Source organism: Mixophyes fleayi, chromosome 2, assembly GCF_038048845.1.
Source record: "Mixophyes fleayi isolate aMixFle1 chromosome 2, aMixFle1.hap1, whole genome shotgun sequence".
NCBI lineage: Eukaryota > Metazoa > Chordata > Amphibia > Anura > Limnodynastidae > Mixophyes > Mixophyes fleayi.
The window spans coordinates 358,671,079-358,678,638 of record NC_134403.1 but is presented as its reverse complement, the minus strand read 5'-3'; the positions used below and the strand labels follow the sequence as shown (position 1 = coordinate 358,678,638).

The following is a 7,560-nucleotide window of genomic DNA, read 5'->3' as shown; positions in this document are numbered from 1 at the left end:
CCTCCTCTCTTCCATCAGCCTCCTTCCCTCCAGCCATCACCTCTAGCGGTGCCCCGCTTCTGGCCCCCCGTGCAGGTCATCCTCCCGTTGCTACAGCCGCACGGCGCGGCCGCGCCACCCCCTCTCTTCTCCCGGCCGGTTCGCGCATGCGCAGAACGCGCGCCCCATCGCGCCCGGCCGGGTCCCGCCACACAGACTCCCCGGCATGGCTGGCTGCAGGGTCAGCCAGCGGCCCTTCAGTGACAGCAGCGGTCAGCCCCAGCAGTGGCAGACAGGCACCCCCCCCCCCCCCGGCAGGCGGATATGCCCCCAGTCCTGTCAGGAGCAGGGGCCAGGCCCTAGACACCCTATGCCCCATCACCCCCCCTGAACCAGCTATTAGGGCTAGGTATCAGGAGCACAACCCTCCTGCCCCCCATCAATTGTCCTTCCCTCCCAGCCCATTTCTCCCCCATAGTAGTGGGGCATCTGCATGGGGGTCTAATCCAGGTAGGGATCAGCAGGGTCCGAACATGTCCCAGGCCCGTACCCCACCCCACGGGGACCACCGTTACCAACTAGGGGGGGGCACACGTCCCGCCAGACACACAAGAGATTTTGGAGACAACACCCAGGCGCCGGTGTGGCCCTATTTTCAACGCCAGCGTATGTCCCCTCCGGCGTCTCGCCTATACACGTCTCATTGGGCCTCTTCCCCGGGGTACGGGGCGGGGGGGCCTTATTACGGGGGTCAGGGGGGTAGGTCCGACAATGTCGTAGTCGATTATCACCATTCCAGCGGCGGTAGCTTCGGTTCAGGGCCTTCTCCCCTCCTTGGGGATAGCCGCTTACAGCGGAGGCGGGAGTCATTTTCAGCGTCCCCCAGTGCGGCCCGTATGTCAGCCCCTAACCTCTCTACCGTAGATAGGGATAGTAACACGGCGCGGCGGCGCTTGGACTATTTACCCAGACATCAGATGACTGTCCCCCTTTCCGTTTCAGAGCCTACTGTTATGCATCCGGAGACGAGGGTCGGCAGTCGCGATCGTCCGTGTGCTGAGGCTCAGGATCGGACGACGGCAGAACGGAGGGAGGAAGAGATCCAGGACACGTCAGGAGGACAGGCCACAGCTGTGTCGCTAGGGCAGACGTCTGTCGGTGATGGGAATCCTGCTCCTGCTGGTGAGTCCAGTTCCGCTACTATACATAAGTCACACTTGTTGGATTCACCCGTCCTCTCCACAGATAGTGAGTCCTCTGGCTCGGGTGATAGACCCAGGAAACTAATTAAGTTGTTGGAGACTGAATTGCTAGGTAAGCGGAGTAAGCACGCACCCCAGTCAGGAGACACAGATCTACCAGCGGTCCGTAGCGAGTTGGGGCAGGTAGAATCCCTTGAGATCACTCACGGTATTAGGCCCAGTGTGCGGGATAGAATCAGAAGGGGCAAGTACGTGGATATGTACTCGTTAACCGGGGAGGATAAGAAGGCGCTGGCAGCAGCCTGCGAAAAATCGGGCATGGGGGAGGAGAAGTACAGATCCTTCTCTAGATGGGCGAATGCATTTTCCATTTTTGCCACAATATATCTAGAGTCCAGGCCCAGCGAGCAAGCGGAGGTGTGGAGATATATGCACCTGATTAGCGGGATGTTCATAAAGGACGGCCCGGTAATCTGGAGAGCATATGACGAGCTTTTCAGGAAGCGGATGAGCGGGCGAGAGAAGCTCCCGCTAGGATATAAGGACATTGACACATGGTTGGAGCTAATGAGGCCTAGCAATCAGACTGCAGAGGGTAGCGCAGGTAGACGGTTTCAAGGGCCGGGGAGGGCGCAAAACGCCCTCCCCCCGAAAGGAAGGTGTTATGATTTTAATGCAGGGGCCTGTCAAAGAGGTTCACTCTGCAGATTCAGGCACACTTGTACAGCCTGCGGCGGCCATCATCCAGCCACCGATTGTGCCAAGGCTCGGGGAAGTGGAGGAAGGGGAAGAGGCGCTGGTTCGACTCTGCCGAGTCAAGGGGCCATCGCCAATTGATCTGACCGAGCTGGACAAGTGGCTGTCGTGGTTTGATGATAGGGAGACCGCGGCCCTACTCCACGACGGCTTCCATTTTGGCTTCAAACTTCCGGTTCAGGGTAGCATTTCCACAGCAGCTCCGGTAAATCTAAAATCTGCGCTCGCTTTCCCGGAGGTGCTAGACGAGAAAATAGGCAAGGAGGTTGGTTTGGGGCGCATGATCGGCCCGTTCCGACTCCCTCCTATTCCCAACCTCATTTTGTCCCCGGTAGGCGTAGTTCCCAAGAAAACAGAGGGAAAGTTCAGACTGATCCAGCACCTGTCTTATCCCGCTGGTCAGTCGGTTAACGATGCAATTGACGTTAATCTCAGTTCAGTCAGTTACCAGTCATTTGAATCGGCTCTAGCCCTGGTGCAGGAATGCGGCAGGGGCTCATTGCTGGCCAAAGTGGATATCGAATCGGCCTTTAGATTGTTACCCCTTCACCCCGAGTCGTATCAATTCATGGGTTTTCGGCATCGTGGTGGATACTATATCGATCGCTGTCTTCCCATGGGTTGTTCGATTTCATGTGCACTATTCGAGAAATTCAGCAGTTTCTTGCACTGGTGCATTCAGGCGGGGACGGGGTGTCGGTGGATTGCGCACTATTTGGATGACTTCTTGGTGATTGGGCCTCCTGACTCCACGAGTTGTCGTGATACCCTTTTTTCCACGGAGGCGTTGTTTAGGGTGCTAGGCGTTCCCATCGCAGCAGACAAGACAGAGGGCCCTACTACGTGCCTATCATTCCTCGGGATCGAGATCGACACGAAGGCAGGGTTCTGTAGGCTCCCAGAGGATAAGGTTACTAAGATGTACGAGGCCATTGCGGAAGTGTTGGAGGCAAACGCTAGTCCCCTGAGGCAGATACAGTCCTTGTTGGGGCGGTTCAACTTTGCTTGCCGGGTGATCCCCATGGGGAGGGTTTTCTGTAGGAAGCTGCAAAGAGCCACAGCAGGTAGGAGTAGGCCACACGCAATCATAAGTCTATCCAAAGTGGTTAGGGAGGATCTGCAGATATGGCTCATTTTCCTTAGGGGTTTCAATGGCAAGCGTATCTGGCCGTCACCTCCGGTAACGAACTCTGAAATCAATTTGTTCACGGACGCTGCAGGGGCTTCCGGCTTTGGGGCTTATCTCGATGGTCATTGGTGTGCGGAGGAATGGCCCGAGGAGTGGCATAGGGACGGTATCACTAAGAACTTGTTGGTTCTCGAACTGTTCCCGATTGTGGTAGCAATCGAACTGTGGGCTCCCGCTTTGCGGGGTAAGCACATAGTCTTTTGGTGTGACAATATGGGGGTGGTCCAGTCCATCAATAAGCAGAGCGCTTCGGCCCAACATGCAATTTCGCTGCTGCGTCACCTAGTTCTGCGCTGTCTACAGTATGACATCTCGTTTAGGGCTGAACATGTCCCGGGGGTACAGAATTGCCTAGCTGACGCGTTATCTCGTTTCCATTGGAGCAGGTTTCGCAACCTGGCTCCTCAAGCGGACGATGTTGGTACCCCGTGTCCTCCTTGTGTTTGGCAGATCATCAAGCCGGCATAAGAGGGCTCGCGGAACAAGCAATAGCTCCCTCCACCCTGAAAACTTATCAGTCGGCGTGGAGACGGTGGTTGCTTTTCAGAAGACAAAAGGACCAATCAGAGGCAGGTCAGCAAGATGCCATGCTAGCCTTTATGTGGGATAGGTACTCGGAGGGAGATTCAAGGACTACTATGGCATCCACCCTGGCCGGGATATCATTTATGGCCAAGCTGCACGGTTACCCTGACGTCACAAAAGGATTTTTGATTAATAAGGCTCTGAAGGGATGGGGGAGAGTCCGTCCCTCTCATGCCGATACCCGTTTACCGATTACCTCTAACATTTTGGAAGATCTGATAGGGAATGTGGGGTCGGTTACCTTAGATAGTTACGAGAAACTTTTATTTAGTTTGGCCTTTTCCATGGCTTATTTTGGAGCCTTTCGCATCTCAGAGTTGGTAGCCAGGTCCAGGGGACATCAGGAGTCAGGTTTGAGAGTTGAGCATGTCAGTCTGGGCGAAGGGATCTTAGCCTGCAAAATAGTTAAATCAAAGACTGACCAAAGTGGCAGGGGATCATGGGTCCAGTTAACCTCTCAGCAGCCATGTCTTATTTGCCCGGTCAGGTTAGCATCATTGTTTATGAGTAAAAGACCTCATGCTAACTTGTTTCTGTGTCACGCTAATGGTATACCGTTGACAAAATATCAATTCGCGACCATTTTAAAACGTACCTTGCAGTCTATTAATCTAAACAGTACATTATACGGGACACACTCATTTAGGATCGGTGCAGCTACATCCGCTGCCTTGGCAGGTTCTTCTAGCGAAGCTATAAAAGCACTGGGGCGATGGAAATCTGCGGCTTTTAAGTCATATGTTAGAATTGACAAGGTTGTTGACTGATGTTGTAATGTTTAATCAATTTTGGTTTTTTACAGTTTTTTCTTTTCTACCTCTACTTCTCTCCTGAGTCTCCAACCGTCCCATCCCATTTCCCCTACCCATCCCATCTTCTCCCTCCATTTGGTGGGCTACCCTGGGCTTTTCCGCTCGCCGCTTTAAAGTGGGGGCGCGAAGGGATTTTCACCCGGGTTTCCCTGGGCGTAAGTCCTGATTAGTGGTGTGCTGCCGGGGTTTTTCCGGGTGTTGTTTACCTTCGCCTGGGTGGTCTGCCCCCCATATGTGTGTCCTCCCCCCCCCCCCCCCCCATGTGATCGAATTTTCCGCGTACTATTCTTATTATACCTTCCTATACCAAACCTGGCTGTCTTCCCAACTCCAAGGTATGGTTGTTAACACGGTTTTTCTGATTTCAGGTGATGGTGTTCCAGCTAAGGTGGTGTGGATCATCGGTCATTCATTTATATTTTGGGCCGCTGGCCACCCTGGGTCTAAGGTTATTCCGAATCATGGCGGTACGGTTATAAGATGGTGGGGGAAAAGAGGTTTAGGCTGGTCGGATATTATTCCGTGGTTGACAAGGCTCATTAGACAGCAAGGCCCACCAGACGTACTGGTAGTACACGCAGGAGGTAATGATTTGGGAAAAGGAAAGTCCTTAGATCTCATCATTGTAATTCGGGAGGATCTGCGACGAATACACGAGGCGTGGCCTGATATCATTATTGGTTGGTCGGCTTTAATTCCCCGATTAGCATGGAGAACGCCCATTCCCTTGAAGAAAATGACGGTTATGGTTAGGAAGTTAAATAGCGCCATCCGGAAGGTAGTTCGGTCCTTGGGAGGTATAGTCATTGACCATCCGGGGTTGGGGGTGGAGTCACCACACCTTTTTAGACGGGACGGCGTTCACCTTAACGAAGAGGGTATGAAGCTCTTCATAGATAGGATCTGCGGGGGAGTGGCGGCGTGTTTCGGTTAGTTGGTGGCGGGCTGCGGCGTCTGTAGGGCGCAGCGGGGTAGGAAGGCACTGCGTTCAGCGGCTGATTAATGGGCGCACGGGTAGTTGGTCGTAGGTCACTGCCCCCTTTGAAGCATCAGTAACTCCTTTTGGTCCTTCGGTGAGGAGGGTCCCTGTTCGGCTCGGTGAGGGAGGGCAGTGTGAGTTGTAAGGGGCAGTCACTCTGACGTCAACTCAGCGCTAAGTATGTAGGGATTTGTTCCCCGTGATTTGAGGACTCACGGCGGTTTGCGCCAGTCCACTAAGTGATCTTGTGCTATCAGCTCGTGAGCTGTTACGCAGTGCTCTTTCTCCGCCACCATAGGTTTTAGTTAATATAGAATCCTTACAATAAAATTCCTGCCATTTTTTAATAACTTATCCAGGTCTACGCGTCTTTATTTGCATGCAATGTTTAAAGTTTAAGGTTGATGTGAAGTTTGTGGGAACATACACAGTGAGCCCTTTATGACAAGTGAGGCTTCTAGGACGAACGCACTTAAAGGGCGACAGGGTTTGTAACAAGCTGAGTAATTACCTGGTGTAGTTTATCATGGGGTGGGTTCCAGCCAATGGTTGCTCACCTGGGAGGGACCTTGATAGAATATAGCAGGCTGCACTTCCTGCTTGTGTTCACTTGCAGCACGAGATCCCACCCTCCCATCCCTCAATTTTAGTGGGGTATTTTAAAGTGGGGTAGGAAGGCACTGCGTTCAGCGGCTGATTAATGGGCGCACGGGTAGTTGGTCGTAGGTCACTGCCCCCTTTGAAGCATCAGTAACTCCTTTTGGTCCTTCGGTGAGGAGGGTCCCTGTTCGGCTCGGTGAGGGAGGGCAATGTGAGTTGTAAGGGGCAGTCACTCTGACGTCAACTCAGCGCTAAGTATGTAGGGATTTGTTCCCCGTGATTTGAGGACTCACGGCGGTTTGCGCCAGTCCACTAAGTGATCTTGTGCTATCAGCTCGTGAGCTGTTACGCAGTGCTCTTTCTCCGCCACCATAGGTTTTAGTTAATATAGAATCCTTACAATAAAATTCCTGCCATTTTTTAATAACTTATCCAGGTCTACGCGTCTTTATTTGCATGCAATGTTTAAAGTTTAAGGTTGATGTGAAGTTTGTGGGAACATACACAGTGAGCCCTTTATGACAAGTGAGGCTTCTAGGACGAACGCACTTAAAGGGCGACAGGGTTTGTAACAAGCTGAGTAATTACCTGGTGTAGTTTATCATGGGGTGGGTTCCAGCCAATGGTTGCTCACCTGGGAGGGACCTTGATAGAATATAGCAGGCTGCACTTCCTGCTTGTGTTCACTTGCAGCACGAGATCCCACCCTCCCATCCCTCAATTTTAGTGGGGTATTTTAAAGTGGGGTAGGAAGGCACTGCGTTCAGCGGCTGATTAATGGGCGCACGGGTAGTTGGTCGTAGGTCACTGCCCCCTTTGAAGCATCAGTAACTCCTTTTGGTCCTTCGGTGAGGAGGGTCCCTGTTCGGCTCGGTGAGGGAGGGCAATGTGAGTTGTAAGGGGCAGTCACTCTGACGTCAACTCAGCGCTAAGTATGTAGGGATTTGTTCCCCGTGATTTGAGGACTCACGGCGGTTTGCGCCAGTCCACTAAGTGATCTTGTGCTATCAGCTCGTGAGCTGTTACGCAGTGCTCTTTCTCCGCCACCATAGGTTTTAGTTAATATAGAATCCTTACAATAAAATTCCTGCCATTTTTTAATAACTTATCCAGGTCTACGCGTCTTTATTTGCATGCAATGTTTAAAGTTTAAGGTTGATGTGAAGTTTGTGGGAACATACACAGTGAGCCCTTTAATGTTCCCTTCTACCCCCCAGGCACAGTTAATGTCCCCTCTTCTATCTGTTCCTCTCCTATAAAATGAATACCTAATTAACTAACCTTCTCCTCCGCGATGCTGCAGATCCCGATCAGTGATACACTGGGAGCACGGCGCGCAGTGATGATGTCACCGCGCAGTGCTCCCAGCCTATCAGAGCCTGGGAGGCAGAGCTGCAGCATTGTGGAGAAGAAGGGGTCAGTCAGACTGGGAGACTTGTGCAGTCCAGGGAGCCTGGA

The 7,560-nt window shown here is 52.6% G+C and overlaps 1 long non-coding RNA gene across 1 annotated transcript; it reads left to right on the top strand.

Annotated features, from left to right (window-relative positions):
* The first annotated feature begins 885 nt into the window (after nucleotides 1-885).
* LOC142139535 (uncharacterized) lies at nucleotides 886-7,210 on the top strand. Its single transcript, XR_012688230.1, has 2 exons — nucleotides 886-1,161; nucleotides 4,892-7,210. It is a non-coding gene; the product is annotated as an uncharacterized LOC142139535 (long non-coding RNA).
* Nucleotides 7,211-7,560: the final 350 nt, after the last annotated feature.